This window comes from Bubalus bubalis, chromosome 2 (genome assembly GCF_019923935.1).
Source record: "Bubalus bubalis isolate 160015118507 breed Murrah chromosome 2, NDDB_SH_1, whole genome shotgun sequence".
NCBI classification, from domain to species: Eukaryota; Metazoa; Chordata; class Mammalia; order Artiodactyla; family Bovidae; genus Bubalus; species Bubalus bubalis.
The window spans coordinates 39660202-39685429 of NC_059158.1; the positions used below are offsets into that span (position 1 = coordinate 39660202).

The following is a 25228-nucleotide window of genomic DNA, read 5'->3' on the forward strand; positions in this document are numbered from 1 at the left end:
TTTCCATAGTCAGCCTGTATCTATTTTTATTCATTTGTTTTATGAAACTTTAGCCCTAAATATTTGGGTGTATAAATTCTATCATGGATTTCAAGGAACTCTCCTGGCCTCCCTCCCACCCCAGCTGATTTCCTAGCCTTTCCTTTCTTTCCTCATAGAAACATCCTGCTTTATTCCACTTCCTCCTTTCTTTCCAGCTGTACTCTTCTCCTTCCTGTGTGATTTTTATGACTCTAGAGGATAATTGGATTCTTTGAGCCTAAAGACCAAGAGATTGCCAGAACGGTTGGTTTTGGTAAGATTGGAATACTGGGTTGCAGAGAGAAAGGGGATTTGATCTTTGTGAATTTGGCAGGTGATAGAAAAGAAACTCCCATGCTAGTGTGTAGTTTCATGGCGGAGAGGTTCTGGGTAGACACAGGCTTTGGGCGTCAACACCCAGCGGCTTCAGAGAACTTGGATGATGCGGTCTCGTCAGTTTAAACTGCTTTGATAAGCTTTACGTCATGATTCCCTGAATCTTGTTCTCAGAGTTAGGATGAAATCAGAATACGTGACATGGCTGTTCAGACGTCTCCCGTTCTTCTTAGTACATATTACTTGAAACTATAATAGTAATTGTCATATCATTTTATTTTTCTTTCTCATTTGGCTGAGGATGCAGCGTATACAGAGACTGTCAGACAGCGGCTACCTGGCATCCACAGTCTATATAATGGCAGTTAAGCTGAGACCCCGAGACTGACAAACAAGCTATTAAATCTAAAAGGCAGGGTTTCTTATGGTAGATCAGTTATAATAATTTTATATCTCAGTATTTTACATATGTGACATTTTGTATAATAAACAATTAATTGCCTGCTTTTAACATTTGGAAGTTAATGTGAAGGGAGTTATAAAACAGACACTGTGAACGTCACCTCCCAAAGTGGAGTGGTAAATGGCTATCGGCCTCTGGGAGGATACAACCTAATTATTCCTCACAGTGCACTCTGTACCTTTTTACCACCAGTTTGGGTTTCATTGTCTTTGATAAACAAGATAATTGATATAAATGAATGTGATTCTGTAAAATTGTCCCCCAATTGCAGGTTTTCATGCCGGAGGTATAATTTTCCTTATGGCACATTACTGTTAATCTTTAAATGGGTAGGTTGGTAATCTACCTTTCAGAAGCAGACATTAGATGAGTCTTTCCTTAACAGAGCTGATAAAAACATTGGGTGTGTCAGGTCACAGGAAAAAATGACTAATGGTCACGTTAATGAGCAAGGGCACATGGGATTTTGAGCGGGAGGTTTAGAGTTGGGAAAGTAAGGGAACTATCTTGGAGGTAAAAGGAGATGCGGTCCTCCTCAGAAAGAGGACAGAGGCAGTGAAACATGCGCTGGAAAGGAAGGTCTGAAAAGGAAGGTCCACACTCGGTGTTCCCCTTCTTCCCCAGCCCCGGCTCTGATCATGTCAAATGCTGACTTGGCCACCCTGGCTGACCTACAGGCTGAAGATCTCAAAAGAAGCCCCAGTGTGCTTTTCCCTCTTACTTAGAGGAAAAGCACTGGGGCTTTGCTAAGCCACCATGTTGTTCCTTAAATGAATACTCTGCGTTCTCAATTCTCTGTTGGAAGTCTGTCTTTAGGAAATGTCAAGGGCCGATCAGGCAACAGAAGCATGCATGTATGCACTCAGCAGGGAAGTCTGGGACAAGCTCATTGGCAGTCTGCTTTGAGGAACCCATTTCTCTTTCTGTATAAAGTACAGCAAGGAAGAGTGAATGAAGAAAGTTGGCAGACGCATAGGAGAGAGTATAAAACGGCGTGGCCATAACTAATTTTGGGGGAATGTACAACTTAGCACTCAGAGTCTTGGTGGTTTAAAAAAAGTTATAATTAATAATTATTGATTTGTCTAGGGCACCGAATATTTAGTTTTAAAAATGAATTTAAACTCACAGCAAGGGAAACCATGGTGAAATGAGACTTCTCCCCAGATAGTTCTCTTTGGCAGTATTATCACAGCTTTTCAAACATCCAGGCTTGCTAAGGGTAGCTTGCTGTCCAGTTCAGTGTCGTCTCTTCTCTGAACTGGTGCACTGCCTCCCTCCCCCTCTCTCATTCTTGAAAGGTTAGCCTTTCTTCAGAATAGTACAGGTTTTTCCAGCAACATCTGTCAACTTGGCAACGAGCACGCCCTAAGGAAATTATGAACATGTGAAGACCATCTAAATACTGTAGGGAACCTCTCTGTCCTCTCCCCCGCTCCCCCTCCTGCTTTCACCTGAGAAGAGGAGGGCACTCACAAGGCATTTATCACTGTCCATATCACTGATAAACTATACACCTATTTGTGTCTGTGATTTTTTTAACGCACTTTGATTTGTTCACTCAATTGGGATAACTCATCAAACCTCAAATTAGTGACTATCCTAGAAGGCAGGTTGTGGGCAGACCCTTTTGTTTAATGGAAAGAGACACCTAACCACTATACTGTTAGCGCAAAGATCCTTCTTTGCTCTAATAGCTCCCATGATCTTGATCTGATTCAGGAGGTCAGAAATTGCTGTCCCCAGCAAATATCGACCAGAAGGAACTGCTTTCTTGGGTATTCTGAAACTGCCAGCTGCATATTACACTAGCAGGTGCTAATAGGTTTTTACTGGTCAGTAGAATTGTTACTGGTTCTCCCCTCCCCTGCCTCCTTTCCTTTTATGATTACAAGGTAGCTCATGAGAAGGAAAGTCTCCCTTCTGTGAAATACCCAGATTTCTGAAATGCTTGTCCGACCTACCTGAACCATTTTGGGAAGAGCCTGACTCTTCATGACTAGCGAAGTACCAAGCCTAGATATTGTGATTCTTTGAAAATCTCAAGATGCTTTTATGAATATGATCTAATATATTTTTTCACTATTCATAAGAAGGCAGAGAGAAGATGGCATTCTTTTCTCTATGGGTAAAGAAATCAAATTACAGGGTGGTTAAACAGCCTCCTTGAGATTGCCTGGGAGACGGTTTATAGAACTGAGGTGAGCACTTCAGGTACCTGCTTTCCACTGGAGGTTCGAGCTGAAGGCAGGCAGGGTAGCACACATTTGCCCTCTCAGAATTAAAGTATGTAGGCATGATGCAAAGAGAGCTAGAATTCAGAAACAAGATACTTCCTAACTACCAGGTCCCAGAATATTCATAATAAAATTCCATTTAAAAATGCTCATACCCACTTTTCATTTTTGAAGCACTAAGTGTAAACCATTAAAAGAATAATTAATTGAGAGTAATAGCAGAAGGTGCTTTTTAAGCTTTCTTTTAGTGTATTTTCCCTTTTAATGTTATCTTCCCTGGTGGCTCAGACAGTAAAAGCGTCTGCCTACAATGCAAGAGACTTGGGTTCGATCCCTGGGTTGGGAAGATCCCCTGGAGAAGGAAATGGCAACCCACTCCAGTGTTCTTGTCTGGAAAATCCCATGGACAGAGAAGCCTGGTAGGCTACAGTCCATGGGGTCGCAAAGAGTTGGACATGACTGAGCAACTTCACTTTCTTTCTTTCTTTCTTTCTTTCTTAGTGTATTTTCATCAGACACTGTAAGCTTCCTGGAAAACACCGCATGATTCTTCAATCTAGATTAACTTTGGTCTCCCGAGGTAGTATAAATTGTCCTTTTTCCTGAGGTTTGTTTTTTTTTTTTCTTCCTCATAACTGCTTTACTTAGGAGTATGGGTAAAGTCATTCCAGGTCACTGGCAAGACTTTGATTGTCAGTCTTTGAAGCAAGGTAGACAGATTTCCCCAGGGACCCCCAGTTCACCTGTTGGGAAGCACAGCCTCAGTCTGACCCAGGGGATTGCTCAGCCCTGTGCTGGCCCCTCGGGCTAAGAGTAGGGGACCCCAGGGAGCAAGTTTCCCTCAGGCATCCTGTAGGGTTTGATTACAGTCTCAGTTCTGAAAGCTCAGTATTCACAAGTTAAGATTCACCTTTACCCATATGTCTCTTCTAAATTCCAGTCTCGCTCCCTTGAGATTCTCAGAGATTCTTTCTTCTCACACAGCTCAATTCAGAATGGTTTATGGGAACTAAAACGTGAGAATTTGGTATGGTCTCCCACATTTTTCTCTCTGCCTTCAAAATCTGTGGCGGGAAGTTTCTGCCAATGTGGAATTGTACTTGCCACAGATCTGATTGGGACATTTTCTGTAAAATGTACAGAGTTCCCCATAATGTTTAAATGCCTCACGCTGATAACTATTGTTAGTAAAAATGCAAATTTTAATAGTTATTGATACATTTTAAAAGACCATCATTCAAGATGTTAAGACTAAAGAGTTATCCATTATTTTAGAATCATTCTGACTTAAAGTTTGAACCAGATACATCCTCCAGCTTAGAACAGAAAGAAGTTAACTACTACTTTGTTAAAATGATAGTTGAAAAAAACAAACATTTCCTTGCAAATCACAACTTCTTTTGAGGACCTTAAAAAAAAAAAAATTTGCATATCCTATTTTCTGTGCTTAACATGAATGAGAAATATTCCCCCCAAACTGTGGTGACATCTCTGATCTTGAGTCACAAAACTGTTGTGGCATGACAAAACCTCAGCCAGTAGTGTGGAACAAAAATAACTGTTAATTTCAACATCTTTCAGGACATAAGAAAAAATAAATCCATGTAAAACTCTTATGATACTAGTCATAGAAAAAGATGCCCTTCACATTATAACTTTTAAATTGTTTTGAGAAAGAGTTTCCAAAACTTGCAAGACCAATTCCAATGACTCTTTGCATGTTAGGTATTTTTCCCCATGTCAGCATGAATAACTTGTCCTGATGTAGGGGACAGATGTAGAATCTTATTTCTCTGACAGATTATTTCCAGAGAAAAGGAAAAAATCACCCCATTGAGATATTGCCTATTAGTTCAAACACAGAGTTTGATGTTTGAAATCTATTTTTTCTGGCATCTGAAAATTCCTTTGTCCTAAATTTAAAGGCGTTGCCTATAGAATGAATCCCTCGCTGATATACTGCAGTGGTTACCTCTATTAAACATCCAATGCTTGATTCTTTTTTTTTTTAATTAAATAATTTATTTTCATTGGAGGATAGTTACTTTAGATATTGTGGTGGCTTTTGCCATGCATCGACATGAATCAGCCATGGGTACACATGTGTCCCCCCATCCTGAACCCCTCCTCCTGCTTCCCTCCCCACCCCATCGCTCTGGGTTGTCCCAGAGCACCAGCTTTGAGTGCCCTGCTTCATGCGATGCTTGATCCTTTAAGGTCTTTTTGAATTGAAGATTTTCACAGCTAAAACCTCCAGCATGAATGCTGGAGTTTGAAAACTACACATAAGAGGATAAACCTCTTAAGCAGTTAGATCCAGAACATGCTTTCCCTCAAAGGCTTCAGTGTAAGAAGTCGCTGGTCCTGGTGAGCCTGCATACCTGGGAACCACTAGCCCACTGCATCTCACCGTTGCCCCTGGTAGCAGCCACCTCTGATTTCTCACCTTCGTTTTCTGGAAAACTGCCATGTTCTCAGAATTGTTCAGAGCTATAGCTTTCTAAAGTTAGAAAATTTGCATATTTTGGGAGGAAGGAGAGCCTTAAAGTTTGGAAGAGTGTTAACCTTTTCCTATCACTGGCTAAATAGGACCCAGCGTGATTGTCAGAGTCTTTATAATCTCAAGATATGGTGTTATTTGGGCAACTTTTGGTGATGTCACAATTGGAGCTATAACAGGAATGATGAGAACACTGAGGTTATACTAACTGAAACAGACAAAAAGGAACAAAGAAAAAAAGAAAAGAGGCTGTGAGTAATGGGTCTCCAGCATTCAAAAGGCATGGTCTGTTTTCTTCCCATGCTCTCCCCCTGTAGACGTGACTGAATCCTTTGGAACTGTGTTAGGAAGCAACCTTCCCACAGAGCTGGGAACTTGGAGATAATTTGGGAAAAGAAAAGTTTAAAGGCTTTTCTTCAGCAATGTGATATAATATACTATGTGATTGAAAAATGATTTTTTGATTAAAATATAATTGATTTACTTCAAGCTGGTTTTAGAAAAGGCAGAGGAACCAGAGATCAAATTGCCAACATCTACTGGATCATTGAAAAAGCAAGAGAGTTCTAGGAAAATATCTATTTCTGCTTTATTAACTATGCCAAAGCCTTTGACTGTGTGGATCACAATAAACTGGAAAATTATGAAAGAAACAGTAATACCAGACCACCTGACCTGCCTCTTGAGAAATCTGTATGCAGGTCAGGAAGCAACAGTTAGAACTGGGCATGAAACAACAGACTGGTTCCAAATAGGAAAAGGAGTACGTCATGGCTGTATATTGTCACCCTGCTTATTTAACTTATATGCAGAGTACATCATGAGAAACGCTGGGCTAGAAGAAGCATAAGCTGGAATCAAGATTGCTGGGAGAAATATCAATAACCCCAGATATGCAGATAACACCACTCTTATGGCAGAAAGTGAAGAGGAACTAAAAAGCCTTTTGATGAAAGTGAAAGAGAAGAGTGAAAAAGTTGGCATAAAGCTCAACATTCAGAAAATGAAGATCATGGCATCCAGTCCCATCACTTAATGGCAAATAGTCAGGGAAACAGTGGAAACAGTGTCAGACTTTATTTTTTGGGGCTCCAAAATCACTGCAGACAGTGACTGCAGCCATGAAATTAAAAGACGCTTACTCCTTGGAAGGCAAGCTATGACCAACCTAGACAGCATATTAAAAAGCAGAGACATTACTTTGCCAACAAAGGTCCGTCTAGTTGAGGCTATGATTTTTCCAGTAGTCATGTATGGATGTGAGAGTTGGACTATAAAGAAAGTTGAGCACCGAAGAATTGATGCTTTTGAACTGTGGTATTGGAGAAGACTCTCTAGAGTCCCTTGGACTGCAAGGAGATCCAACCAGTCCATCCTAAAGGAGATCAGTCCTGGGTGTTCATTGGAAGGACTGATGTTGAAGCTGAAGCTCCAATACTTTGGCCACCTATGCGAAGAGCTGACTCATTTGAAAAGACCCTGGATGCTGGGAAAGATTGAGGGCAGGAGGAGAAGGGGACAACAGAGGATGAGATGGTTGGATGGCATCACCGACTCAATGGACATGAGTTTGGGTAGACTCCAGGAGTTAGTGATAGACAGGGAGGCCTGGCGTGCTGCAGTTCATGGGGTTGCAAAGAGTCAGACACAACTGAGCGACTGAACTGAATTTCTGCTGTATAGCAAAATGATTTGGTTATACATACACACACACACACACGCACACACACTCTTTTAAAATATTCTTTTCCATTATGGTTATCACAAGATACTGAATATATTTCCCTGTGCTATATATTCAGTAGGACCTTGTTGTTTATCCATCTATATATAATAGCATACATATGCTAATGCAAACGCCTACTCCCTCCATCTCCCACCCTCCCGCCCACCTGGCAGCCACAAGTCTATTCTCTGTGTCTATGACTCTGTTTCTGTTTTATAAAAGTTCATGTGTCATATTTTAGGTTCTACATATAAGTGATAATCATATGGTATTTGTCTTCCTCTTCTGACTTACTTTCCTTAGTATGATAATCTCTCATTCCATCCGTGTTGCTGCATATATGGCATTATTTCCTTTCTTTTTATAGCGAAGTAGTATTCCATTGTGTGTATGGTGCCACATCTTTATCTGTTCATCTGTTGGTGGATGTTTAGGTTGTTTCCATTCTTGGCTGTTGTGAATGGTGCTGCTGTGAACATAGGGTGCATGTATCTTTTTAAATTATATTTTTGTCCAGATATATGCCCAGGAGTGGGATTGCTGGATCATATGACAGCTTTGTTTTTAGTTTTTTGAGAAACCTCCATACTGTTTTCCATAGTCAACTGCACCAAGAAAAGTGATTTTTTTTTTTCACCTTGATAGATAAAACCAGGAATGAATGTAACTTAGTAGCAGTGGTGAATACATTTTGGTAGCTTTTTGATAGTTTCTAAGAAAGATGGGCTTGTGCTCTAATTAGCTATTGTTCTTTTACAGCTGTTCAGACATAACAGCTGTGAATATTTTTTCGTTTAAAGTAAATTGACAGAAGGTTGGGTTGCAGTTTGTTTGAAAGCTTGCTTGGTCAGCAGCAGTTCCTATGTAGGCTTGGAGATAGGCCCCCTGGGGGAGGGAGTCCCTGTAAAAAAATAAAACTGTAGATCTGTAGTGGGGACTCTCTAGATGTGACCTTAAGTTGATAGTCCTAGTTGCTTTTTGAAGGAAATACTTTGTATCTCTGAAAGTCTTAGCAGCAGAGAAGAACCTAGCCTAAGACCATTAAGCCCTTTATGGCTGCGAGAACCGCTGTGCTGTTAGAAAACAATTTATAATGAAAATAGCCAGGGAAACATTGAATGAAGCCCAACACAAGCACTATTTTTGAAGCTGACAATCCTCTGTAAGTGCCATTTCACTTTAAAAATCTACTTCAAGTGGGTTTTTTCCCCCCTATCTCTCAAAGGTCATCCCTGGAGATAGTTAAATAACATGTCAGTCTTATCTTTAAATATTGCTGGTACAGGTGGCCCTCAGGTCATGTCCTAGTGAAGTAATACTGCCTTTTAAAAAATTTATTACTCCTGAATTAAATTTACAGGCCGGCGGTTGGCCACCCCTGGTGCTGCGTAACAACAGAGAACAGTAAAATTGTTTTCAGATCAGTTTTTCCCCAAGCCTGAGTCATCCCAATATTCATACACTTGCAGGATGTATACACTTTGTTAACATGCAATTTTTGCATTCAGAAGCAGCAAATTAAATTTGTCTGAACAGAATTGCTGTGTGCACAGAGGGGAAAAAGTAATTTCTGCCTAGGCACTTCCCTTTTGCCTTTGCTCCTAGCACAGGCTACTGTAAGAGATACACAGCTGAAGGATAGCAAAGGAAAACCGGCAAGAGACAGAGGCGAGACACTGGATTTTGGCAGTATGGTTTTGTAAACAAAGTGACACAAATTGGAGCAGAAATTCCAGTGGGACAAGGGAGGAAACTGGAAGACTGGAAATACAGCACAAAGCTGAATCCCATCCAGATGGTGTTTTTAATAAATTTATCAGACGCATGTGAAAGATGGTAATGAACATTCAGATGGGGAGTGGCCTGGCCCCTACGGGAAGGAAAACAGTATGGCACCTTCTGTGTGTTGCAGTCAGTTAGAATCAGTCTCTAATTTTTCCCAGGAAAATAGATCATGGACCTTATTCAGATCATTGAGTGATTATTAGGCAGTCCAACTAGGCAGGCTGAGGTTTGTGTTTCTGGGAAGAAGAATAAATAACCAAATTATTTCCTGCTGAAATGAAAGAAGTGGCCAATATTAGTAAACCCAGCAGTGACATTTAGGATATCTCTTCTGTAGAAACTCCTGTAGTGTGACTAGACCAGACAGCAGTACCATCAGGCATAGAAGAGCTTCTGTAATCTTTAAAAGTCATGTTATTATATACATTTTTCCTCTTCCCCCTGTTTTCCCCCAAACCATTTCCTATTAGAAAATAATTTAGTCTACCATGAGTGACCAAACTTTCTATATGTGGGATATACTTTCAGGGGAAGAGAAGTTGAAAGAGCTGAGGTATATATAGTGCTAATAAAGCAGCTCCTCTGCAGTGGGCATATTTGTTTTCTTTTTAATGTTAGGTCAAGACCCAGAGATTGATCATACTTTACTTTTCTAAGAAAACTTTCCCTGAGAAAGCATTTTTTCTGCTTTATTCAGGAACTTTTAGATTTTCTAGCTTTTGGTAAGGAGCTATGTTAAGCAAGGTTAAGTGCCATAACCTACATAGGCATCCTTTTCCAGCTCTGATTCATTCATTCAGCAGATATTTATTTAATACCTACTATATGCTAGGCCCTCTTTTTTGTCAGTTGGGAATACAGAAGTGAAAAGAAAGAAAAGTTCCTGCCCTTGTTAGACTCAGATGCTGAATCTGTTAGATCAGATTGAAGTATGATTTGGATATTAAGAATGGACACAGCACTGAAACTGGTCTCATCCTGGTTTACAGAAAGTCGTTATCCATGGGCTTTGTGCCCAAGTCCCTACTCTCTCTTCTTTCCACCTATTGGCATCATTTTGTTGTTATATTGTTGATTTGACTGATTATTTAAAAAATAGGAATAAGAATTAAGAAAAGTGGTGATCTTCAGATTTTCTACCTTGTGAAGTAAATATAGTTGCTCATCAAGTTGCTAGTAGAGTTCTAGCAAAAGCACTTTCTTGAAAGTAAATATGGAAGTTGGGGTAGATTTCATAATACAGTTCATCTCAATGTATTATATGTTACATATGTCTGTGTTGGGCACCCTTTGTAGACTCAGGCTTTGACTGGAAGTATTAATGAATAATTATGTCAAGATCAAAGTAGAGGGACATCCCTGGTGGTCCAGTAGTTAAGACTGTGAGCTTCCAATGTGAGGGGTGCAGATTTGATTCTTTCTTGGTCAGGGGACCAAAATCCCACATGCACTGGTATGGTCAAAAATAAGTAAACTGAGTTTAACATTTAAAAATATATATATATCAAAGTGAAAACCATTGAATACTCTTCTCCAGCACACAGATGTAAGATTTTTTGTTAAGAAGGCAAAGTTCTTTAATGTAGCATATATTAGACAACCTTAAGCTTCCAGAGGGTCAAAGGGGGTGGTATTACTAGGGCAGTTTTGTTTAGAGAAATATTGAAGACTGAAAGAATCTTCTTTAGTAAATATTTATAAATATGTCTTTAGAAAAGGAGTTCTGAGTGCTTTTCCCAGCTTTGTTTCCCAAAGAGCTAGAACCATGTCATTAATGATTTTATGATTATCTCTGATGCTGCTGTACTAATTGACTAGTAGTTAAAATCAGATCATCTAGGGATAAAACTGTGAAGCAGTAAGATGGCTTAGGAGGAAATTGACAGACTCGGGGAGAATCAACAAGGACAGCTATTAAGACCTAGTAGATACTATAGGCACATCAGTATTCTAAAGCATTCTGAAAGGTTTACCCTTTCAAGCCCCCTGAATTGCTTTCCAATTTTCTGGTTTTCATAAAAAGTGTTAAAATATATGAAATTAAAGAAAAACACCAGTATTCCATGTTTGTGAAAGAACATAAAGAATATATCTGTAAAGTTTGGAGAGCAAGAACACTTGCATGCTCACCAGCTTGAGAAATAGAACATTACCAAATCTTTTTTTTTTCTTTAATGTGGACCATTTTTAAAGTCAGTATTGAATTCATTATAATACTGCTCTGTTTTATATTTTGTTTTTTTGGCCGAGAGGCTTATGGGATCTTAGCTCCCCAAGCAGGAGTCGAACCCATGCTTACTGGGCCACAAGGGAAGTCCCAGCAGTGGCAAACTTTTAAAGTCTTTTGTGTGTTCCTCCCCACTTGCATCCCTGCTGTCTTCCTATCCAGAGGTCACCATCCATCTGAATTTGTGTTTACTACTCTCTAGCTCTCCTTTCTAATCTTACCACATAGGTGAGATTCACTAGGTATCTATCACTAAACAACAGAAGTAGAATTAATACCCTTTGTGTTTTTCTGACTTGCTTTTCTTAACCAACTTCCTTTGTAAGATTGACCCTTGCTGACATGTAGGGCTACAGTTCACTTATTTTCAATACTGGGTAGTTTTTGTTTGATAGTAAAATTTTACCTGTCAGTGCACAGGTTGAATAGTAGATGGAACATACCTGGAGAAATGTAGTGAACACAAATAGTAATTTTAATAAATTTCCCAGAATGCTTCAAAAACAAGAGGGAAAAAATGAAAGGAAGGTTAAGAAACAGAATAGAATGGGAAGTCCCAACAGAGGTCTAATGGGAATTTTAGAAAAGGGAAAAACGGAAAATGAGGGAGAATCCGTACTCACAGAAACAATGGTTAAAAATGTTCCAGACTTGATAAAGCCATAAATGCTTATATTCAGTCCTGAGCAGGATAAATTTAGTCTACATATAGGTACAGTGTGGGGCTTCCCAGGTGACTGAGAGGTAAAGAATCCTGCAGGAACCTCAGAAGACATGGGTTCAATCCCTGGATTGGGAATACCCCCTGGAGGAGGAAATGGCAACCCACTCTAGTATTCTTGCTAGGATAATCCCATGGACAGAGGAGTCTGGCAGGATACAATCCATGGGGTCTCAAAGAGTCAGATACAACTGAAGTGACAGAGCATGTATGCATGCATAACATATATTGCAAAACACCAAGATCAAAAAGAAAACCTTAAAATTAACTGCAGAGAAAAAAATCACAGCTGTTAGAGGGATAGCAGACTGTAACAGACATAATAGTAGAAGCGGAAGACTATGCAAAAGTATCTTCAAAGTACTGAGGAAAAACAACTTTTCACTTAGAGTTCTATATCCAACTAAACTATTTCTCAAGAGTGGTGGCAAAATATACTTTCAGACAAAGACTTTGCTGATGGATGTGTCTTACAAGGAAGTTGCGCCAGGAAGAAAGGAGGGTTAGGATTGAATAAATTGATGAATGTGAATAAGTAAGTTTTGACTATATAAGATCATAATGACTGATTTTGAGAATATAAAACAGGGTAGAAGTGAAATGTTAGGTAAGAATAACAAGCTAAGAGGCAGATGATTTGTATGAAAATGTGTTAATATCTTTCATATCGTTCAGGAGAAGGGAACGTGATTTTTAGTTTTAGTCATTTTTAAGTCTTCCATGCATATCTAAAATTTAGTAAAAGAACAGAGACAGAATGCAGCACTTGAACAGCACCAGATAGGATTTTTAAATAGCTCAGCTGGAATTCCATCCCTTCCACTAGCTTTGTTTGTAGTAATGCTTTCTGAGACCCACTTGACTTCACACTCCAGGATGTCTGGCTCTATGTGAGTGATAGCACCATTGTGGTTACCTGGGTTATTAAGATCTTTTGTGTATAGTTATTCTGTGTATTTTTACCATGTCCTCTTAATCTTTTCTGCTTCTGTTAGGTCCTTACCATTTCTGTCCTTTATTGTGCCCATCCTTGTATGAAATGTTCCCTTGATATTTCCAGTTTTCTTGAAGAGATCTCTTCTGTTTCCCATTCTCTTGTTTTCCTCTACTTATTTGCATTGTTTATTGAAGAAGGCCTTATCTCTCCTTGTTGTTCTCTGGAATTCCACATTTAGTTGGGTGTATCTTTCCCTTTTCGTCCCTTGCTTTTTGCTTCTCTTCTTTTCTCAGCTGTTTGTAAAGCCTCCTCAGACAACCACTTTGCCTTCTCCCATTTCGTTTTCTTAGGGATAGTTTTGGTCACTGCCTCCTATACAGTGTTAGAAAGCTCTGTCCATAGTTCTTCAGGCAATGTGTCTACCAGGTCTAAGCCCTTGAATATATATGTCACTTAGTGTCTTAAAAAAAACCACATAGAAATAGAATAAAGGAATTTCAGTCCATTAGAAAATGGGAACAGAGTGGACAGAGAGGTTGGGGAAGCAGCAAAGGAAAAGTCTTGTTAAGTAGAAGTAAAGTGAATTAGTATACACCTTGGTAGTAGCAATTAATATAAGTCGTATAAATCTGCCAGTTAGGAGACAAAGGACACTGAATTTTTCAAAAATCTAATTGTATGTTATTCACAAGAGATCAGAAAGAGAGAATAGTGATGCTAAGGATATAGTAGCCAAAATGAAGGTGCTATATTTATTTGACATCAGACAGTGTGGATTTTAGGGCAGAGGCATTACTCGAAATAAAGACGACAGTGCACCATGATGAAAGGTTCAGTCTACCAACTGGATATAATTCTAAAATGATATATGTGAAGTGACGTGGCCTCAAAATATAGAAAGCAAAGATGGGCAGAATTACAAGGAGAAATTGACAGATCGATAGTCATAGTGGAAAATTTAAATAAGCCTCTCCCATTAATTAGTAAGCATATAAGTGATGTGAACAGCACAATAAGTTTGATATAGTAGATCTATATAGAACCATACATCTCCCAAATTAGAGAATGCACATTCTCTTCAGGCACATGTAAAATATTAATAAGAATCATGTACTGGACCACAAAAAAGCACATCTCATCAAATTCTCCAATGACTCTGTATCATACAGAATATACTTTTTTTATCCATATTGCAATGTAATTAATTTGAAAAGTTAAAAAAGCCTTCTTATGAATAATTTATGAATCAAAGAAAACTCCTAATGGAAATTAGAAAATACTTAGATGCAATCAGCTTTTAAAACACTTTGTATCAGAAAACACCCAAATGCAGGGACATTCTACACCATACCTGACTAATACTGTTCAAAACACTATATCAAAATTTAAAGATAAAGCAGGATTTAGAGGTAAAATATTAGCTTTAAATGCATTTATCAGAAAAAAAAGAAAAAAATTAAGCATTTGCTTCAAATATTTGGAAAAAATAGAATAAATCCAAAGGAACCGAAGGAGGAAATAATAAAAAGAACTGATTTAGTGAAGTATGAAATAAAGAATCAACAAAATAAAAAACTGATTTCTTGAAAACACTAATAACATGTATAGAACTGATCGAATAAGCAAGAAAAGGAACAAATAAAATACTTGGAATGATGAGAACATACTGTGAAAAGTTTTATGCTGCTATGTTTGAAAACTTAAACAAAATGAAAAATTTTCCTGAAGGAACCAAGACTAACTGAGGTTAATTTTGAAGGAAATAAGAAGGGGAAGGAGAAGTATTCATTTTGTCAGATTTTATGATACTGTAAAATTTTAGTCATTAAAACAGCATGGTAAAGGCACAAGGCTAGGCAAATTAAGGAAACAGAGTACAGACCTTAAGAAGAGATTCGGATATTATGAAAACCTTATATATGACTAAAGTAACATAAATTAGTGGGGGAAAGGACGAACTGTTCATTAAATGGTGCTGGGGAAATCGGCTAACCTTATGAATAAAAGATGAAAGTAGATCCGTATTTCATAGCATACCAAAAATAAATCCTAAATAGATTAAAGAACCAACATGAAAAACAAAATTTGAAAACTTTTAGGAGAAAATATAGGAAGATATCTTTATAAATTTGGGGTAGGAAAGAATTTATAAACATGAAAGGGAAAGCACAAATCACGTAGAGGAAAAGATTAAATATTTCAACTCAATACATTAACCAAGAAAGGACTGACATCCTGCCAGTGAAGTGACTCATAGCCACAAGCACAATTCCATTTGTGTGTGTGTGTAAATACATACATGTGTATGTCTTATGTATTCCTTGAAGAAACTCTTACCTATGTATACAAGAAGACACCTTTGTTTGTAATCACAAAGAAAACAATGGTAACAATCTAAATGTTCCTTTGGTATATTTATACATTGAAATATTTTATATACTTTATACTGGTGAACTGGATTTATCTCTCTATTGAATGTTCCTGCATCCTGGTTTACTGTTTATGGTAGATGTCAATATTGTTGACCACACATTCCCTTTCTTCTCCTGCGCACATAGCAAGTTAGTTCTCTCCCACCTGCTTTGAAGTTAGGTAAGGCTCAGTGACTTGCCTTAGTCAACAAAATGTGAGCAAAGTGATGTATATTGCTTTGGGGGAGGAGTTTTAAGAGCCACTGCCCAGTTCACTCTCTTCTCACTGCTGCTGTGATTGAAGAAGCACACACAAAAAATCAGTGCAAAGCTTCTGTCACTAGGTTCCCTGTGTAATGCAATGCTGAGAGCCACCTTGCTGATCATCATTGAATGCATATTGTGGGTGAAAAGAAAATGTGTGCTGTTTAAGCAACTGGGAGAATGGAAGCTGTCTTGTTACTGCAGCCTGAGCTACCCACAGTGTGATTTTATGTCTCAGCTCAGTTTACTGTGCATCTTGTGGCACTTCTTTAGTTCTCTCTTCCAAACCACAGAATACTTCTCTTTGTGAGGTGGAGGTATCCTTACTAAGTCTCTAAATATAGTCCTTTATTTCTTCTCCTTTCAAAGTCAGATGGGGGCTTTTCTTTAAGCCCCTCTCTGCTAGGAAGCCATCCTCACAGATTATTTCACCAGTGTTTTTGCTTGTTGCTTTAGAGTTAAGCTTCATACTCAAGGGATTCATGGCCAGAAAACCCATCCTCTCTCACTCCCTTCTTCCCTTTCTCTCTTCCTTATCTGTGGATGGCTGTCCTCATCTGTAGAGAGTACAGCAAGCAGTGAAGGTGTATGAGATGAGGGCTTGAGAACAGGCGTGCCCAACTTTGGAAAGTGTATGCATTGCTTAGAAGGGACATGGAAGATGATTTACTCCCCATCATTATGCAGTTAGATATGTTTTGGCATGATAGTACTACTATTCACCCTCTCTCTTTGCATAGAGTATAATATACTGAAAAGTACAGTGTATATCTAATAAGCAATTCTCTTTTATTTTTCAATCTACTTTAAAATGACATAAAGTAAGCTACATAGCTTGAATGCAAGTAGCTAAGGTTAATTGTAGATTTTGGTTAAATACATTAAATATCTGAAGAAAATTCCAGCACTAATAAATACACAAAAAAGGTTCCAGTGGACTTAAAAGACCCTTCATCTTTCACCGTTCTCTTCTCAGTGTTTACAGAATCTACATCATTTTTGAACAGCTATCATTTAGTGGAAACCCTAGACTTTTATAAATGAACAGGTTGATGTAGACTTGAAGCATATATAGAGACATGAAATCAAAACAGAACTAATGTTTCAAAATGCAGCAGTTCTTGAACAAAGAGATGAGCATATGTGTTGAAATGCTCAGGATAGTAAACAAACAAGGGAAACACATCATGGCTGAAGACAACTGTATATTCTGAAAAGGGATTGGTTCCATGTTCTGGGTTGGTTTCCTACTTTATGAATTCTAAAATACTTAAAAAATATATATATAATGCTTCTTTAAACAAATATGCTACGTTTATTAAGTGAAATAAACATATACAGGTTCTAGGCCTCACTTCAGACTTCCCAACCTGGGGATCCAGCAAAGGGACTGGAAATCCCCAGGGAATCTGATGTTGAAGATTCCAGTGGGATTTGATTACAGGACTTTCACAGAACTGGGGGAAACAGAGACTCTTGGAGGGCACAAAGAAAACCTTCTGAGAGCCAGGGCCCAGGGGAAAGGAGCAGTGACCCCACAGGAGACTGAGCCACACCTGCCTGTGAATGTTTGAAAGTCTCCTGTGGAGGTGTGGGTCGACAGTGGCCTGCCGTGGAGACAGGGCACTTGCAGCACAGTCCTGGGAGGGGCGTGTTGGCCTAAGTCCCCTTGGAGGCCACCATTAGCCCTGCTGCAGTGCCAGGACTGGGTTGTCTCAGGCCAAACAACTAATAGGGAGGGAGCACAGCCCCACCCATCAGCAGACAGTTGGAGTAAAGGTTTACTGAGCATGGCTGAATGTGGTCCACTGGAGAAGGGAATGGCAAACCACTTCAGTATTCTTGCCTTGAGAACCCCATGAACAGTATGAAAAGGCAAAATGATAGGATTCTGAAAGAGGAACTCCCCAGGTCAGTAGGTGCCCAATATGCTACTGGAGATCGGTGGAGAAAAAACTCCAGAAAGAATGAAGGGATGGAGCCAAAGCAAAAACAATACCCAGCTGTGGATGTGACTGGTGATAGAAGCAAGGTCCGATGCTGTAAAGAGCAATATTGCATAGGAACCTGGAATGTCAGGTCCATGAATCAAGGCAAATTGGAAGTGGTCAAACAAGAGATGGCAAGAGTGAGCGTTGACATGCTAGGAATCAGCGAACTCAAATGGACTGGAATGGGTGAATTTAACTCAGATGACCATTATATCTACTACTGCGGACAGGCATCCCTCAGAAGAAATAGAGTAGCCATCATGGTCAACAAAAGAGTCTGAAATGCAGTACTTGGATGCAATCTCAAAAACGACAGAATGATCTCTGTTCGTTTCCAAGGCAAACCATTCAATATCACACTAATCCAAGTCTATGCCCCAACCAGTAACGTTGAAGAAGCTGAAGTGGAACAGTTCTATGAAGACCTACAAGACCTTTTAGAACTAACACCCAAAAAAGATGTCCTTTTCATTATAGTGGACTGGAATGCAAAAGGAGGAAGTCAAGAAACACCTAGAGTAACAGGCAAATTTGGCCTGGGAATACAGAATGAAGCAGGGCAAAGACTAATAGAGTTTTGCCAAGAAAATGCACTGGTCATAGCAAACTCCCTCTTCCAACAACACAAGAGAAGACTCTATACATGGACATCACCAGATGGTCAACACCGAAATCAGATTGATTCTATTCTTTGCAGCCAAAGATGGAGAAGCTCTATACAGTCAACAAAAACAAGACCAGGAGCTGACTGTGGCTCAGATCATGAACTCCTTATTACCAAATTCAGACTTAAATTGAAGAAAGTAAGGAAAACCACTAGACCATTCAGGTATGACCTAAATCAAATCCCTTATGATTATACAGTGGAAGTGAGAAATAGATTTAAGGGCCTAGATGTGATCGATAGAGTGCCTGATGAACTATGGACTGAGGTTCGTGACATTGTACAGGAGACAGGGATCAAGACCATCCCCATGGAAAAGAAATGCAAAAAAGCAAAATGGCTGTCTGGGGAGGCCTTACAAATAGCTGTGAAAAGAAGAGAAGTGAAAAGCAAAGGAGCAAAGGAAAGATAAGAGCATCTGAATGCAGAGTTCCAAAGAATAGCAAGAAGAGATAAGAAAGCCTTCTTCAGCGATCAATGCAAAGAAATAGAGGAAAACAACAGAATAGGAAAGACTAGAGATCTCTTCAAGAAAATTAGAGATACCAAGGGAACATTTCATGCAAAGATGGGCTCGATAAAGGACAGAAATGGTATGGACCTAACAGAAGCAGAAGATATCAAGAAGAGATGGCAAGAATACACAGAAGAACTGTACAAAAAAGATCTTCACGACCCAGATAATCACGATGGTGTGATCACTGACCTAGAGCCAGACATCCTGGAATGTGAAGTCAAGTGGGCCTTAGAAAGCATCACTACGAACAAAGCTAGTGGAGGTGATGGAATTCCAGTTGAGCTCTTTCAAACCCTAAAATATGATGCTGTGAAAATGCCACACTCAATATGCCAGCAAATTTGGAAAACTCAGCAGTGGCCACAGGACTGGAAAAGGTCAGTTTTCATTCCAATCCCAAAGAAAGGCAATGCCAAAGAATGCTCAAACTACCACACAATTGCACTTATCTCACATGCTAGTAAAGTAATGCTCAAAATTCTCCCAGCCAGGCTTCAGCAATATGTGAACCATGAACTTCCTGATGTTCAAGCTGTTTTTAGAAAAGGCAGAGGAACCAGAGATCAAATTGGCAACATCTGCTGGATCATGGAAAAAGCAAGAGAGTTCCAGAAAAACATCTATTTCTGCTTTATTGACTATGCGACAGCCTTTGACTGTGTGGATCACAATACACTGTGGAAAATTCTGAAAGAGATGGGAATACCAGACCACCTGACCTGCCTCTTGAGAAACCTGTATGCAGGTCAGGAAGCAACAGTTAGAACTGGACTTGGAACAACAGACTGGTTCCAAATAGGAAAAGGAGTACATCAAAGCTGTATATTGTCACCCTGCTTATTTAACTTATATGCAGAGTACATCATGAGAAACATTGGACTGGAAGAAACACAAGCTGGAATCAAGATTGCCGGGAGAAATATCAATAACCTCAGATATGCAGATGACACCACCCTTATGGCAGAAAGTGAAGAGGAACTATAAAAAGCCTCTTGATGAAAGTGAAAGTGGAGAGTGAAAAAGTTGGCTTACAGCTCAACATTCAGAAAATGAAGATCATGGCATCCGGTCCCATCACTTCATGGCAAATAGTCAGGGAAACAGTGGAAACAGTGTCAGACTTTATTTTTCTGGGCTCCAAAATCACTGCAGATGGTGACTGCAGTCATGAAATTAAGACACTTACTCCTTGGAAGGAAAGTTATGACCAACCTAGATAGCATATTCAAAAGCACAGACATTACTTTGTCAACAAAGGTCCGTCTAGTTAAGGCTATGGCTTTTCCTGTGGTCATGTATGGATGTGAGAGTTGGACTGTGAAGAAGGCTGAGCACGGAAGAATTGATGCTTTTGAACTGTGGTGTTAGAGAAGACTCTTGAGAGTCCCTTGGACTGCGAGGAGATCCAACCAGTCCATTCTGAAGGAGATCAGCCTTGGGATTTCTTTGGAAGGAATGATGCTAAAGCTGAAACTCCAGTACTTTGGCCACCTCATGCGAAGAGTTGACTCATCGGAAAAGTCTCTGATGCTGGGAGGGATTGGGGGCAGGAGGAGAAGGGGACGACAGAGGATGAGATGGCTGGATGGCATCACTGACTCGATGGACGTGAGTCTGAGTGAACTCCGGGAGTTGGTGATGGACAGGGAGGCCTGGCGTGCTGCGATTCATGGGGTCGCAAAGAGTCGGACATGACTGAGTGACTGAACTGAACTGAACTGAGCATGTCTCTGCCAGCCAGAGTGAGACCCAGTATTCCCCACAGCCAGCCCCTCCCATCAGGAAGCTTGCATTAGCCTCTTATCCTCATCCATCAGAGGGCAGATAGACAAAGTAAGAACTACAGTCCCACAGCCTCCAGAACAAAAACCACAATCACAGAAAGCTAATCAAAATGATCACATGGATCATAGCCTTGTCATAGTGAAGGGGCTTGTGTAACTCAATGAAGCTATAAGCCATGCTGTGCAGGGCCACCCAACACGGATGGGTCATGGTGGAGAGTTGTGACAAAAATGTGGTCCATTGGAGAAGGGAATGGCAAACCACTTCAGTATTCTTGCCTCAAGAACCCCATAAACAGTATGAAAAAAACAAAGATACGACACTGGAAGATGAACTCCCTAAGTCGGAATGTGTCCAATATGCTACTGGGCAAAAGTGGAGAAATAGCTCCAGGAAGAGGGCTGGGCCAAAACAGAAATGATGCCCAGTTGTGGATGTGTCTGGTGGTGAAAGCCTGGTGCTGTAAACAACAATATTGCACAGAAACCTGGAATGTTAGATCCATGAATCAAATTAAATGTAGTCATGCAGGAGATGGCAAGATTGAATGTAGACTTCTTGCTGCTGCTGCTGCTGCTAAGTCGCTTCAGTCGTGTCCGACTCTGTGTGACCCTATAGACGGCAGCCCACCAGGCTCCCCCGTCCCTGGGATTCTCCAGGCAAGAACACTGGAGTGGGTTGCCATTGCCTTCTCCAAGACATCTTAGGAATCAGTGAATTAAAATGGATGAGAATGGGTGAATTTAATTCAGATGACCTACTGTGGGCAAGAATCCCTTAGAAGAAATGGAGTAGCTCTCATAGTCAGCAAAGGAGTCCAAAGTACTTGGGTGCAACCTCAAAAACAGCAGAATGATCTTGGTTCATTTCCATTCAACATCAGAGTAATCCAAGACTGTGTGCCAACCGCTGATGCTGAAGAAGCTGAAGTTGACTGGTTCTCTGAAGCCCTACAAGACCTTCTAGAACTAACACCAAAAAACAGATGTTCTTTTTATCATAGTGGATTGAAATGCAAAAGTAAGAAGTCAAGAGATACCTGGCATGTAACAGGCAAGTTTGGCCTTAGAGTACAAAATGAAGCAGGGCAAAGGCTAACAGAGTTTTGTCAAGACAACCCACTGGTCATAGCAAACACCCTTTTTCAATAACACAAGAGACAGCTCTACACAAGGACATCACCAAATGTTCAATACCGAAATCAGATTGATTATAATCTTTACAGCTGAAGATGGAGAAGCTCTATACAGTCAGCAAAAACAAGACCTGGAGCTGACTGTGGCTCAGATCAGGAGCTCCTTATTGCAAAATTCAGGCTTAAATTGAAGAAAGTAGGGAAAACCACTAGGCCATTCAGCTATGACCTAAATCAAATCCCTGCTGATTATACAGTGGAGGTGAGGAATAGATTCAAGGGATTACATCTGGTAGATAGGGTGCCTAAAGAACTATGGACAGAGGTTCCTAACAGGAGGCAGCGACCAAAACCATCCCCAAGTAAAAGAAATATGGGAAGGCCAAAGTGGTTGTCTGAGGAGGCTTTACAAAATAGCTGAGGAAAGAAGAGAAGCGAAAGGCAAAGGAGAAAGGGAAAGATGTACCCGACTGAATGCAGAGTGCCAGAGAACAAGAAGAGATAAGAAGTCCTTCTTCAGTGAACAATGCAAAGAAATAAAAGAAAATAATGGAATGGGAAAGGCTAGACATCTCTTCAAGAAAATTGGAGGTATCAAGGGAACATTTCATGCAAGGATGGGCAAGATAAAGAACAGAAATGGTAAGAACCTGACAAAAGCAGAAAAGATTCAGAAGAGATGGCAAGAATACACAGAAGAGTTGTGCAAAAAATCCAGATTACCACAATGTTGTGGTCACTTACCTAGAGCCAGACATCCTGGAGTGTATAGTCAAGTGGACCTTAGAAAGCATTATTGTGAACAAAGCTAGTGGAAGTGATGGAATTCCAGCTGAGCTATTTAAAATCCTGAAATATGGTGTTGTTAAAGTGCTGCATTCAACATGTCAGCAAAATTTTAAAAAACTCAGCAGTGGTCACAGGACTGGAAAAGGTCGGTTTTCGTTCCAGTCCCTAAGAAAGGCAGTGCCAAACAATGTTCAAACTACTGTACAACTGTGCTCATTTCACATCCTAGCAAGGTAATGCTAGGCTAAAAATCCTTCAAGCTAGGCTTCAGGATTACTTGAATCAAGAACTTCCAAATGTACAAGCTGGGTTCAGAAAAGGCAGAGGAACCAGAGATCACAACATCTGTTGGATCATAGAGAAAGCAAGGGAATTCCAGAGAAACATCTACTTCTGCTTCATTGACTATGCTACAGCCTTTGACTCTGTAGATCACAATAAACTGTGGAAAATTCTTAAAAAATGGGAATACCAAACCACCTTACCTGTCTCCTGAGAAACCTGTATGCAGGTCAAGAAGCAACAGTTAGAACTGAACATGGAACAACAAACTGGTTGGGAAAATTGGAAACAAAGTACATCAAGGCTGTATACTGTGATTCTGCTTATTTAACTAATATGCAGAGTACATCATGCAAAATGCCAGGCTAAAGGAATCACAAATGAGAGTCAAGATTGCCAGGAGAAATATCAACAACGTCAGATATGCAGATGATACCACTCTAATAGCAGAAAGTGAAGAGGAACTAAAGAGTCTCTTGATAAGGGTGAAAGAGGAGGGTGAAGAAGCTGGCTTAAAATTCAGCATTCAAAAAACTAAGGTCATGGCATCCAGTCCCAACACTTCATGGCAAATAGATGGGGGGAAATGGAAACATTGACAGACTATTTTCTTGGGCTCCAGAATCACTGTAGACGGTGATTGCAGTCATGTAAGTAAAAGATGCTTCTCCCTTGAAAGAAAAGCTATGACAAACCTAGACAGCATATTAAAAAAAAGAGACATCACTTTGCCACAGTGGTCCATATCAGTTCAGTTCAGTTCAGTCACTCAGTCGTGTCTAACTCTTTGCAACCCTGTGGACTGCAGCATGCCAGGCCTCCCTGTCCATCACCAACTCCTGGAGTTTACCCAAACTCATGTCCATTGAGTTGGTGATGCCATCCAACCACCTCATCCTCTGTCATCCCCTTCTTCTCCTGCCTTCAGTCTTTCCCAGCATCAGGGTCTTTTCAAATGAGTCAGCTCTTCGCATAGGTGGCCAAAGTTTTGGAGCTTCAGCTTCAACATCAGTCCTTCCAATGAACACCCAGGACTGATCTCCTTTAGGATGGACTGGTTGGATCTCCTTGCACTCCAAGGGACCCTCAAGAGTCTTCTCCAACACCACAGTTCAAAAGCATCAGTTCTTCAGCACTCAGCTTTCTTTATTGTCCAACTCTCACATCCATACGTGACCATAGGAAAAACCATAGCCTTGACTAGACAGACCTTTGTCGGCAAAGTAATGTCTCTACTTTTCAATATGCTATCTAGGTTGGCCATAACTTTCCTTCCAAGGAGTAAGAGTCTTTTAATTTCCTGCCTGTAGTCACCATTTGGTCCGTATAGTCAAAGCTATGTTTTTTCCAGTAGTTATATATGGATGTGAGAACGGGACCAAGCTGAGCAACAGAAAATTGATGCTTTCAAATTGTGATGCAAGGAGATCATACCAGTCAATCCTAAAGGAAATCAACCCTGAATATTCATTGGAAGGACTGATGCTGAAGCTCCAATATTTTGGCCTCCTAATGCGAATAGCCCCTGATTTGGGGAAAGACTGAAGGCAGAAGGAGAAGGGGATAACAGAGGATGCGATGGTTGGATGGCATCACCAATTCAATGGGCATGAGTTTGAGCAAACTCTGGGATATACTGAAGGACAGGGAAGCCTGGCGTGCTGCAGTCCATAGGGTCGCAAAGAGTTGGACACGACTTAGCGACTGAACAACAACAATAAATATGAGTAGTTTAGAGAATATTAATAAAACAAGTGCCTGTGTAGCTATTGCCTCACTTGAGAATAGAATAAGACCAAAAGCTGAAGCCCTTCCAGGATTTCATCTTAGAAATGAAATCAGTTAATGTTTAGACACATTGGTAGGTGTCCCTCGAAGATTTCGTATTCCTCTTTCACATACAAGTGAGCATAAATTTTGTGTAACATAAATTTTGTGTAATAATTCCCTGGATTTCCTTTTTATTTTACATTTGTATATGTACCCCTGAACAAGTTGTATTTTTAGTTTTGCCATTTTAAAAAACTTTGTGTAAATGAAATCCTACACTGTGTTTTTCTGTGCCTTGCTTTTTTCACTTAGCATTGCTTTTTGATTCATCCATTTGGATATGGCTGTGGTTTATTAATCTCAACCACTGTGTGGTTTCCCATTGTAGTAATATTTTTCAGTGTTTGTATCCATTCTGTATTTTATAGGGTATCATGTTTCTTTATAATAAAATTCTTCAGTGTTAATTGTCACATATGATTTGGTTTGTTTCAGCCTTAGGTTCAACTTTTTAAAAAACTGGTATGTGTTTTAAATGTGTTCATATCTTGAAGTAGTCAGTATGCTCTAATTTTTGTTTTATCATTGATAGTAATTAATTAATTTTGTTTGTAGCAAACTATTGGGGTATATTTGTCTTCTTGATGCTGAATCTTGTGTTGGATTC

At 39.8% G+C, this 25228-nt stretch overlaps 1 protein-coding gene across 6 annotated transcripts in view; it reads left to right on the forward strand.

The window, feature by feature from the left end:
• Window positions 1-25228, forward strand: part of BTBD9 (BTB domain containing 9) — a 411047-nt gene that overhangs the window by 282986 nt on the left and 102833 nt on the right. The window lies entirely within an intron of this gene.